We start from the raw sequence: 12,957 nt of genomic DNA on the forward strand, positions 1-12,957 counted from the left end.
AATTTACTTGGGTGAACCACTGGCATATCATTCTAGTTACTGGAACCTACTATGTATTTGTTTCAGTATTCCTTTCAACTGTCCTCTTTTCTTTGATTACTATTTAATGTTGAGTTGTTCTCTTGAAGGCATGTCAATTCCAATATTAGGAGTGTTCTCGTACGTTTGGAATGCTAACAGACTAAACCATGTGTACACACAGATGTAATACAACTTACTATTTAGTCTAAGCATGTAAGCTTTGGGGGGCGAGTCAGACAGCCTGACTTATGCCAGTCCTCCTAATGATCAGTCATTGCTTGATTCCATTTCTAACTGACTGTGGAATTTGTAGCAAATCACATTCCAGCCTAACCACAGGCTCCAGTGGGTCTCCAGTCACAGTCCCAGTGTGGCGAGTAAATTTTTCTCAGGTGAGTCAGTATGGTAACTAGGATGTGTCCTTTTTGTTTAAACATGTCTACAGAATATCTAATTAATTCACACATTTTGACTAATATGGGAAAACAGATCTGTACGGTGTGTCTAGCCCATGTATGGCTAGCTTTGTATCTTCGAAATGGCAACGTCAAAAAGGCAATTCTATTAGACATCTAAAAGCAATTAAGAGTGGTTTCTACAAATATTATGTTGAAGTTGTTTTTCATCATGCTGTAAATATATTTATTGTAGTGTTTTCAGTAAAGTAAACGTATAATGGGAAATACAGGTATAAACATTACCCATCACTTTCTGAAAATGCTACTTGCCTAACTGCCTTTTGGGGTTAGTGGTCAAATCAAGCATACAGCTATTAAAGTCAGAGGTAAGTCAGAAGATCTAATAGTAGTTATAGGTATGTCATTTAGAAAGTGCTACAGCCAAAGGATTAGTATAAAAGCAAGGCAACCAGCATTTTCATAACTAGAGCTCAGCAAAGTCAGCCTACATATTTTTTTTTATACCTATTTCTTTTATAATAAACCTGTACACAGGAATCCACCTTATCACAAATGAAACCAAATCAAAGTCACTGGTGAAATGTTGCTGGAGTCAACACCATCTTTTAAAATATTAGAGCTCAAAGGAAAAGTTAAGCCAAACACAAAGTGTGACATATTATATAATTTAAATATCTATATACTTGTGTCTTGCTTGTTGTTAGATGTGTCCAATCACTGCCACCGTTCATCCCAGGTCAACATTGTACATACACACACAATATCTATTTACTGCTAAAAAAAAAAATGAAAGGAACTCTTTGAAAACACATCAGATCTCAATGGGTAAAAATATGCTGGATATCTATACCAATATGGACTGGGTAATGTGTTAGGAAGGAAAGGATGTCACATCTTTGGATGGATATGAAAATGATCAACCTACAGAGGGCTGAATTCAAAGACACCCCAAAAATTAAAGCGAAAAAATGATGCAGCAGTCTCATCCATTTTGCTGAAATGTCATTGCAGCAACTCTGAATGGTACTCCGTAGTTTGTATTAGGGATCGACCGATTATCGGCAAAGCCGATATATCGAGGGCCGATCTGCGCTTTCCCCGATATATCGGGATCAGCCACCAAGGTGACCGATATTGCTGATATTTCGGGAAAGTGCTTGTACCGGATTGGTGCCTGCAGCTAGAGGCATCACTCCGGTACTGGCGTCCATAGGCTGAGAAGCCGCTCGGCTGTCATTACAAGGAGTGGGAGGGGACGTCCCCCCCCCCTCCCGCCGCCTTCCGCGGCTCGCCCGGGTGTCCCGTCCCATCGGGAGACCCGGACAACCAGCCTGCACGGCCCCCGAAGACCCGATCAAAGCTGCATTCGGCTCTGATTGGGTCTTCTTGCAAAAACCCGGAAACCCAGGACCCACTGCACCAGCGTAGGGTGTGACAATGGGTCTAAGGAGTTAATCTCGATACCTAATGGCAGTCAGGGTCCCTTTTTCTAGCCTGTAGAGGTCTGTGCGTCACTCCATGGATATGCCTCCCAGACCATCACTGACCCACCACCAAACCGGCCATGTTTAATGATGTTACAGGCAGCATAACATTCTCGGTGGCTTCTTTAGACCCTTTCATGTCTGTCACATGTGCTCAGGGTGAACCTGCTCTCATCTGTGAAAAGCACAGGGCACCAGTGGCGGACCTACCAAATCTGGTGTTCAATGACAAATGCCAGTGGAGCTCCACAGTGGTGGGCAGTGAGCACAGGGCCCACTAAAGGTTCATCGGGCCCTCGGGCCACCCTTATGAAGTCTGTTTCTGATTGTTTGGTCAGAGACATTTACACCAGTGGCCTGCTGGAGGTCATTTTGTAGGGCTCTGGCAGTGCTCATCCTGTTCCTCCTTGCATAAAGGAGCAGATACCGATCCTGCTGATGGGTTAAGGACCTTCTACTGCCCTGTCCAGCTCCTCTACAGTAACTGGCTGTCTCTTGGAATCTCCTCCATGCTCTTGAGAGTGTGCTGGGAGACACTGCAAACCTTCTGGCAATGGCACATATCGATGAGCCATCCTGGAGTAGTTGGACTGCTTGTGCAACCTCTATAGGGTCCAGGTATTGCCTCCAGTACTGACCCTGAATCTAGCCAAATGCAAAACTAGTGAAACAATGAGTAGGTGAAAAAAAATTTCAGTGGTCTTCACCTGTAAAACCATTCTCGTTTTGGAGGTTGTCTCACTGTTGCCCATCTAGTGCACCGGTTAATTTAATTAACCCCAAAGCAGCTAAAAACTGATTAACAACACCCTCTGCTACTTAACTGACCTGATCAATATCCCAGGAGTTTAATTGATGCTACACTTTGATTAGAAAGTGTTCCTTTAATTTATTCTGAGCAGTATATTTTTAACTAGTCATAATCACTGGTGTAAATTTGGACACGTAGGCATGTTTCAACTGCCTTCAGGCATCTGTGCTGGTCATCAAATCCCTAAACGTGAAAGGTCATGAGGCAATGATGGTGCTCATTGTTTTTCAGTGGGAAAACAATAATTATCATGCAAGGTCTTTTTAATCTTATTGATCACGTTTCCCTCAGATGAGCTTTGGCTGGTGGCACCTGCAGCTAACTCTAAGACAGTACATTTTTGGCCAGTACAACTGTACAACAGGTGGTTCCCGAGTTACAAACAAGATAGGGACTCTAGGTTTGTTCTTAAGTCAAATTTGTTTGTAAGTTGGTACAGTACATTTTTAAGTGCAACTCCAGCCTGTGCAGTGATGTGGGATGTTCTGGGCGCTTCTGGGCATGCAGTTGTGTAATATGGGGCTCTTGTGGCCATGCAGTACTGCAGTGTGGGATATGTCCAACGCTGCAAGATGGCTGCTCGGCAGTACCCGGGACCAGCGTGAAGCGCAAGCGGCCGACATTGACGTCTGTTTCTTAAGTAGGAGTCATTCATAACTCAGATGTTCATAACCCTGGGACTGCCTGTATCGGGAAACTGACATCTTATTTTTGTTGGCAAACCTGGTCTAACTGTTGAGATAAGCCAAGCACCTAAATTGTCAGTCTGGCTGCTCTCCCACTTTTTTTACAATAAAGTGTGTGGTTCCTGCTACTGGCTTTTGGGATAAGCTGAGCTTTCCAGGAATGCCCTGCTCAGCAGTGTTTTTATACAACGTTTTTAGAGTAAAATGATCAACTCTCATATTGGCAAAAAAAGTTCATAGTTTAGTTAAAATGTGGTCTGTCAAACTATCTTTTATAGCTTTGTTGGTAATATATTTGAGAGTTAAAGCGGTTGTAAACCCTTAGAACAAAAAAAAAAAAAACCTGCAAGACAAAGGCATAATGGGCTAGTATGCATGATGTTTAGCCCTTCCATGTCACAATTGCCCCTGTCCTCGATAGGGGCAGGGGCTTACCGTGCCGTGACATGGAAGGGCTAAACATCATGCCTCTGACCACGGCCAGACAACTCCATGTCTCACACTCCGTGTCGGCGGCCGCTCTCCCTGCCCGACAGGCTCGTACTGCGTGCGCAACACCCAGGCGCTTGCGCAGTACGGGACCATTACGTCACGGACAAGGAAGAGCTGCATACGTGCGGCGCCTTCTGCGCATGCGCGAGCAGCGTTAAAAGGCCGGGGAGCCGGCGTCTCCCTTCACATCCCTCCTAGCGAGGGAACAGGAGAGACACGGACCGCTGCGGTGGAGAAATTCCTACCATACCTTACTACATCTGCTCAAATGTAAGTCTTTAAATGGACCTCATGGATCCATAAGCCTTCAAAGTCACCTTTAATAAAATACTCACCACTGACCACCAATGTATATAATAGGAATTATATTATCTATAATTCCTTTAGAATGGCATATTGAAGCAAGGCTGCAAACCTACTCGCGGCATTGGAATTTTCCATCCTGCAATCCACTAAATGTAAGTTGGTCCAGGCGGATATAAAATTCTGCATAAATAAACAAATACTATTATTGTGAAAAAACCCTCCTTACATACATATATATATACATTATGACTTTTTAGAAAAGGATCACGCAGGACTTTGCTGGATTACCACCAAGCCACCATATATGAACACCTATATTGAATGCGTGAGTAAATGGTAATTATTGAATAACTTCAGGCTATCAATATCCAAAATAAAAATAATACTCACACCCACATATTCTTCCAGACAGAGGTACCCCACGACTCCTTGTAGCAGGCTCAGAGGACACAGAGATTGGTCTATTGAAGCAAGGTCCCATAGTGTATGTACTTAAATATTTTATACTAAAACTCCAGTATTTTTCTACATGAATATTTACAATAACAGATATGTTATTGATTTTATATATTTCAGCTGGGTGACAAAAAACTTTGAGAAAGGCTTAAAGAAAGCCGAAACGCGTCAGATTCAGGGATAAACTCTGTGAACTACTACTTCCTGGACTACACCGGAAACACAGAGATTATTATCCCTATTTTTGTCACAAACTATCACATATGTCACAGATTCCCTCGAATCGTTTTTCTTTTTCTATCTTTATCACATTGGGCCTATACCCAAAACACATATCTCCACCTTATTGGAATGTATGTATATATCATTATGCCTTAAGTACAACGGAATAAATCCGATATTATATCTTTTTACTTTTACTTGTAGTAATATAATTACTTGCCCTAAAAGTCCCACTACCTTGGCCTGAGACACCAAACACCCCATTTTTTTGTTCAAAATAGGGACGAGGCAAAACCTACTCTTACTATCTAGAGAAAAAAAAAAAAAAAACCCCACCCCCTCGTTAAGCCTTCCTTTTAAGGCTTCTCAACTTGTGTTTTACTTTACATTTGTTTATCGCAATAGTAATACTGTGTCTTCTCTGCTCTGAACTGTAAAAGGGAAGTGGTCATAATGAAAATTACAAGCTCTTATAGTTGCTTCACTGATTAAAAAGTCACTAAGGGGCTCCTTTCTGTCTTTTTTTTTTTTTAAACAGAAAAAACAGGCACATTAAGGACCCTTTCACGTGGATGGACTGATCAGGTCCAGCTGTCAGTTTTTTGTGCGAATCCATTTGGATACTCCAGTTTCCTCTATGGAGTGGTGGACGTTCCATTGACGCCCGATGACATCCGATCCGAACCTGTCAGCTAAAAACAGACAGATGGGGATCCATTTAGGTGGCAGTCGGTGTAATAATCCTACCGCTCATAGAGGAGAGCGGGCTTTGTCTGTGTCTGCTCTGCTTAAGCGGAGCGGGCACAGACCAGCCATCCAGCTGCTCATTGGGGATCAGACAGATTCCCCTGCTGAGCAGGCAGAATCCAACAGAGCCGCCCTATGTGTAAGGGGCCTTATAAGCACAGTGATGTGTTTTACAAATGTGCTCTGCTCTCCGCTAGCTTCTGGATTCTGAGCCTGGCAGAGCGCAACCAAACTAAATTAAAGTTTGGTAAAAAGAAATAAAAGGAGTAGAGCCTGGTCTTGGGACCTTTCAGAGTCAAATAATGGCTCTCCTCCAATAACGGAGCTCTCTCGGCTCCACTTAGCACAGAGAACTTGGTGTAACGAAGAGTGAGTAGCAATGTCCACTTTCTGTTATAAATTAGCCCCGTAGTGGGTTAGTAGAGATTTTTAATTCATTGACTAAAAACATGGATCTAAACTAAAATTGAAGAACTCTGATCATATAGGGAAATGTGATTGTGCCTAAGCAGTGCCCTGGAAATATGTACCTTTTTTGCTTTGAATTCTTCTTAAAAAAACAAAACCAACAAAAGTGCATCTTTTTGTGCCTGGCATCATGGTGACAAGTCCTTTCCCATCTGCTTTTCTCTTTTTGGCACAGCTTCCATAGTTCAGGTTCATTCTCTAGTCTTAGATACAGAAAGAAATGTAAGATCTCTCCTGACTTTCAGCTTTCATTATGAATATTTCTTTCTCGTAGACCAAATTTTTAAAGCACACTTATGTAAAATTGTGTTTTTTGTATCTTCTTTCAAAATATTCTGCTTTATATTTCATTTACAAACCTAAACAAGCACAAGAATGTCCCTGCTTGAAAATGATTGGAATATTACACCACACTTACAAATCCAATCATTTAGATAAAGACATTAAAAACAAGTTCCCTAAACTGTTTTATTTTATTTTTTTTGCGGTACCCTTTAACCACTTTAGCTTTGGAAGGTTTTACCCCCTTAATGACACCTTAATGACACGGCCATTTTTTGTAATACGGCACTGTGTTATTTTAACTGACAATTGCGCGGTCGTGCGGCATTGTACCCAAATAAAAATTGATGTCCCTTTTTTCCCACAAGTAGAGATTTCTTTTGGTGTTATTTGATCACCTCCTGAGGTTTTTTTTTTGCGCTATAAACAAAAAAAGACCGACAATTTTGAAAAAACAATATTTTTTACTTTCTGCTATAAAACATATACAATATAAAAATGTAAAAAAAATCTAATTTCTTTATCAGTTTAGGCCAATTTGTATTCTGCTACATATTTTTAGTAAAAAAAAAAATCACAAAAAGCGTATATATTGGCGCAAAATATATAGTGTCTACAAACGAATGGGATAGATTTATGGACTTTTTATTTTTTTTAAATTGTTTTTATTAGTAATGGCTGCGATCAGTGATTTTTTTTTTTAGCAGGACTGCGACATTGTGACGGACAAATCTGACATGGGTGACACTTTTTGGGGACCAGTGACACCAATACACTGATCAGTGCTAAAAATATGCACTGTTACTGTATAAATGACACTGGCAGGAAAGTAGATAACACCAGAGGCAATCAAAGGGTTAAGTGTGCTCCTAGGGAGTGCTTTCTAACTGTGGGGGAATGCACTGACTGCAGGAAGAGAGAGATCTGTGTTCCTGATTAGTAAAAACACAAGCTCTCTCTCTCTTCCTGTCTGACGGAATGGTGGTCTTCCTTTTTTACCAAGGCAGACCCGCTGATTGGCTCCCGCTGTGTCCAATCGCAGTGGGAGCGTGGCTCTGGTGGCACCCCCTCCAAAGCCTTTCATAAAAATCACATACAGGTACGTGATTTTGCACTTAAGGGTCGCCCTGCAGCAGTAAATGTACATGGGGCTGTCCTTAAGTGGTTAATACCTATGTGTGGTTATTTATTTGTATTTGCTTAATCAGTAATGTGTCCAAAAATCTTGTTTTTGAAGCCATTCAGCATAGAAACCTATTCCCTACCACACATACTAGTAAAAAAAATATATATATTTTTTTAAATGAAAGAGCAAATACCTAGGGGGTCTATTAGAAAAATGTGTGAATCATGTGTGAAAACATTTATTAACTGCGTTCATTTGGAAAATTATGTCAATCCTGGATGAAAACTGTGGGAATCTTGTGTGAGAACATTTAAATATAGACCCCCATAATACTGATATGAATGATTAGCACTTTGATTTTCATGACCGCATGTAGACAAAAATGTAGACTTTGTACGGCATATTTCTTCACTGTCACTTCCTCCTTGGGTATATTTATGGTATCAAGTAAGTGTCAGCCTTCTTACTAATCACATGATGTATATATAAAAATCATGATACTGTCAAAATAAGACTTTATTTGGTCAAACAGTTTTGCTATACAGGCTTTGGCAACTGGTACTTAATGCTCACTCCGTGAGGATGAAACTGTGGCTTTTTAACTATGAACTTTAGCAGAAGCAGATGTCCTAAAGCATATTCTGCTAAGTCTGCCAAAACCATAGGATGAAGTTGCTCTGACTTCATTTTGGACAGCTGGTAAAAGTTGTCGAAAAGCAGGCACATGATCTATTGACTCCTTGTGGTAGGGGTGGGTGGGTTGTGTCTGATAATTCTTGTATGGGTTTACCACCATTAAGCACAGTGCATTGTTTTCTTTTTATATTTAATAAACCATTTCACAATTGGGTGAACCTAAATATTCAATCCTAGATTTTCTAAATCTTGCTAGCTTACCTGTAAAATATACTGGGCACCTTATTTAGGTTTACTTACTCTTTCTAAAGGATAACTACATTATATTGTCAAAAGTATTGGGACACCTGCCTTTACACGCACATGAAATTTAATGGCATCCCGGTCTTAGTCTGTAGGCTTCAATATTGAGTTGGCCCAGCCTTTGCAGCTAGAAGAGCTTCAGCTCTTCTGGGAAGGCTGTCCACAAGGTTAAGTGTGTCTATGGGAATGTTTGACCATTCTTCTAGAAGCGCATTTGTTAGGTCAGGCACTGATGTTGTACAAGCAGGCCTGGCTTGCAGTCTTCGCTCTAATTTATCCTGAAGGTGTTCTTTCGGGCTGAGGTGCAGGCCAGTCAAGTTCCTGCACCCCTAACTCCCTCATCCATTTCTTTATGGACCTTACTTTGTGCACTGGTCCAAATCATTTGGTGGAGGGTGGGTTATGATGTGTTGTTTTTAAGGGGTTGGGCTTGGCCCCTTAGTTCCAGTGAAGGGAATTTCTAAGGCGTCAGCAAACCGAGGGGCCAAGTCCAACCCCTGAAAACAACACCACACCATAATCCCCCCTCCACCAAATGATTTGGACCAGTGCACAAAGCAAGGTCCATAAAGACATGGATGAGCGAGTTTGGGGTGGAGGAACTTGAGTGGCCTCCACAGTTCTGACCTCAACCCGATAGAACACCTTTATTATGAATTAGAGAGGAGACTGCGAGCCAGGCCTTTTTGTCCACATGGGTGCCTGACCTCACAATTGCGCTTCTGGAAGAATGGTTTAACATTCCCATAGACACTCCTAAACCTTGTGGACAGCCTTTCCAGAAGTGTTGAAGCTGTTAATAGCTGCAACGGGTGGGACAACTCAATATTGAACCCTACGGACTAAGACTGGGATGTCTTTAAAGTTCATGTGTGTGTAAAGGCAATACTTTTGACAATATAGTGTATATTCTCTGGGAGTTGGAGACAGCTCTGCTAGTTGTCTTAGGCTGGACATAAACTAGTAGATTTTCGGGCAAATGTTTAATTGAAAGAAAAACAAGGCATGTATGGCCAATCTAAGAGGGGGAAAACAATCCTTCCTAAGCACTGCTGTATTATAATATTTTTAAACAAATGTTTATAGGCCAGATGTGTGGTTCTCTTTCAGGGGTAAAGTGAGTTTCTTGAATTGCCATAATTGTAACTTTATTCCTGACATTTCTTTTCCTAATGCCTCTGTTATGCTGAGTGATCACTGCAAACTTCAGTTCATATAGTTGGCTTGTACAGCTGCATTTGTGAAATACAGGATTGTGTTTTGTTTCTATCCTGTGTTTTGCACTGTAAGTCTTCTGGTCTTATGACTTGCTGTTTTCACATTCTGTTTTTACTGGCTCTGGCTCAGCTGGAATAATAGCCACCAAAACTTGTTACTGGAAGTAGAGCTGGGACTTGTAATAGGCACATTATGATCCTCTACTGGAGGCTAAAAAAAACTTGCAAGACTGCTGATGCATTACATTCACAATTACTTATCTTTTAGCAACAGTCTTACTCCTTTTTGAGTCTTAACTGTTTTATGTGAAATACATTGGGGTTTTTTTGCATTTTGTTCAATTTGTTCCTCTGGTGCTAACAGGTCCTCCAGGTGATAATTTTAAATCTACATTTGTGTTGTCAGTGTCTGTTTGGTACATTTTGAATATTAACATAGTCCATTCCATTGGCTGGAAATTGGTGGTTGTGCTTGGAATTTATTAGATGTTTGGCCAAAAAGTTAATTCATATAAATGACCACATCTAATCCATTTACTAAGAGTAGCTCTTCAAGGTTCATTATTTACGTATGTTTATGATATTTTTGTAGACAAGAATTAGTCCAGCTATCCGTTGGACCTTTTAATCCTGGCTATATTTTTGCCCTAGTTGGCAAAGATTTAAATAACTCAAACATGTTTTCAGAAAGTCATTGTGGTTGGAAAGTGACCAATAATGGCTTATTCGTACAAATTAATATGAAGAGAATGGTTAAAAAGGAAAAGTATCGGCATATATCTAAAAAAAAGCTATAGGTCATGGTGTCCTCACTTTATATCACTTCACACAGAAGTTTACACAACTGTAAAACCGCAGTAAGAGAATGTGATTAGTCTTTTTTTTTTTTTTTTTTTAGTGCACTACAAAAGAGTATATAGGTTTGACTAGATCAACCTGGTTTGGGAGGAAAGGTATTTAAGTAGCTCCATTAACATTGTTTGTATATAAAGTGACCATTTATTATAACCGCAGCGGAACTTAATAAATGCTACCTCACCTATTGTGAATAAGTACTTTGGGGTCTGTTCACTTAGCTGTGTGACTTTATTTTCACTGCATTCATTATTTAATTTAACAATCATTTTCTCATCAAAGTGTAGAAAAGCTCAAGAAAAATGCATCCCTTAAAATTCTGTTTGTCTTCACACTGGTCCGTTGCGCTTTTCCGTTGCGGTGTTAAAAATCTTACTTGCTATATATTTGGTCAGTTAAAAAAAAACATATCAAAAACGCACCTTCCCATTGAAATGCATTGAAAACACAGCAAGATCACATCAATAACGCACCCTTGTTACATTTTTGATGTGGTGTTTGAGTCACATGACCTATTAAAAACACACCATAAGCACAGTAAAATCGTGGTGGTATTTGATCACCTCTGCGGTTTTTATTTTTTGTGCTATAAACAAAAAAAGACCAACAATTTTGAAAAAACAATATTTATCCCATATAAAAATGCAAAGAAAAACTAATTTCTTTATCAGTTTAGGCCAATTTGTATTCTGCTATATATTTTTGTTAAAAAAAAAATCACAAAAAATATTAATTGGTTTGCGCAAAAGTTATAGCGTCTACAAACTGATTAGTAGAAACACAAGATCTCTTCCTGTTTGACAGAATGTCAGTCTGCCTTGTTTACATAGGCAGAGACCGCCTTTCTGTCATTCTGGCTGAACGATCACAAGTGACCGGTGGCCATTGCGCCTGCCAGACCCGCTTATTGGCTCCCGCTGTGTCCAATAACAGCAGGAGCGCGGCTCTGGTGGCGCGCCCCCCACTCCTCCAGAGCCTTTCATAAAAATCACATACAAGTACATGATTTTGTGCTATATATTTGGTCAGTTCAAAAAAAAAAAAAAAAGCATAAAAAAAACGCACCTTCCTGTTGAAATGCATTGAAAACAGCAAGAGCGCATCAATAACGCACCCGTGTTACATGTTTAATGCAGTGTTTGAGTCACATGACCTATGAAAAACACACCATAAGCACAGAAAAATTGTGGTAAAATTGCTGCAATTTTTTTTTATTATTGGTAAAATACCATTTCAGCAGCTGTGCATGGTACCCAATCAGCTTTGAACTTCAGCTTGTTCAATTAAGCTTTGACAAAAAAAAACCTGTAAGCTGATTGGTTTCTGTGCAAAGCTGCACCAGATTTTACACTCACCAGTTTTAGTAAATCAACCCTACTGTGTGTGCTCTGCTGTCAGTCTATTTAGTTAATGGAAGTTGGAAAAGATTGGTACACCACTTCGGGACCAATGGCGTACCTGTACGTCACTGAACTTTTGGTGGTTTTGCAGCTGCAGGCATCACCCCGGTAACGTTTTTTTTTTAGAGCGGGCAGTTGGCTCTCTTATAAAAGCAATCCTAGTGGGTAACTAGCCACTGGACTGCTTTTACAAGCATGAGGAGGGGACATCCCTCTCAGTCCTTCCACTGGGGGACCCGAGCGACCAGCTTGGGATCGGCTTTGATCAGCTCCCTGCTATGGTAACCCATAAGCGAGGACCCAAAATCACTTCTAGTTTACCCGGGTGTCAACAGCACCATTTTCAAAAAATTAAAAGCAATCACAAACACCGATCTTGGTGCTGTGAATACTTTTAAAGGGTGGAAGAGGGATTTTGGGGTCTTATAAACCCCAGATCTCTCCATAAAGAGTGTCTGTCATGGCCTATTGCTGTCACAAATATGTTTACATTCCTTGTGACAGCAATAAAAATGATCAAAAGAGTAATAATTAAAGCAACAGTGTAAAAATAAACAATAATTAAAAAATAAAATTAAAGTGCCCCCGTCCCCCCATGCTTGCGCGTAAAGCGATTTGCCCCACACGTGTGAGGTATCACCGTGAACATCAGATCACGGGCAGTAATTTTAGCACTAGACTTCCTCTGTACATCTAAAGTAGTAACCTGTAAAGGCTTTTGAAACATCGTCTATGGATAGTAACATTTATGTCGTTTGTCGCTGTTGCACAGGCTTGCATAATTTTAAAGTGTGACATGTTTGTTATTTATTGATCCGGCGTAACATCATCTTTTATATTTTACAACAAAATTGGATTATGTATTATGTATTTTTTCATTAAAATAAAAAAAAAAAAGTGTATTTTTCCCCAAAAAATTGCGTTTAAAAAACCGCTGTGCAAATACCATGTGACATAAAGTGCAACTACCAAGGGAGAGACTATCTATACGTCAGCAAATTCAGGAAAAGAGTTCTGTGTAAAGTT

The 12,957-nt window shown here is 40.2% G+C and overlaps 1 protein-coding gene across 1 annotated transcript in view; it reads left to right on the plus strand.

The window, feature by feature from the left end:
- VMP1 (vacuole membrane protein 1) overlaps nt 1-12,957 on the plus strand; it is a 187,775-nt gene that overhangs the window by 46,993 nt on the left and 127,825 nt on the right. The window lies entirely within an intron of this gene.

The sequence above is a fragment of the Pelophylax lessonae genome, assembly GCF_965119305.1.
Source record: "Pelophylax lessonae genome assembly, chromosome: 2".
Taxonomy (NCBI): Eukaryota; Metazoa; Chordata; class Amphibia; order Anura; family Ranidae; genus Pelophylax; species Pelophylax lessonae.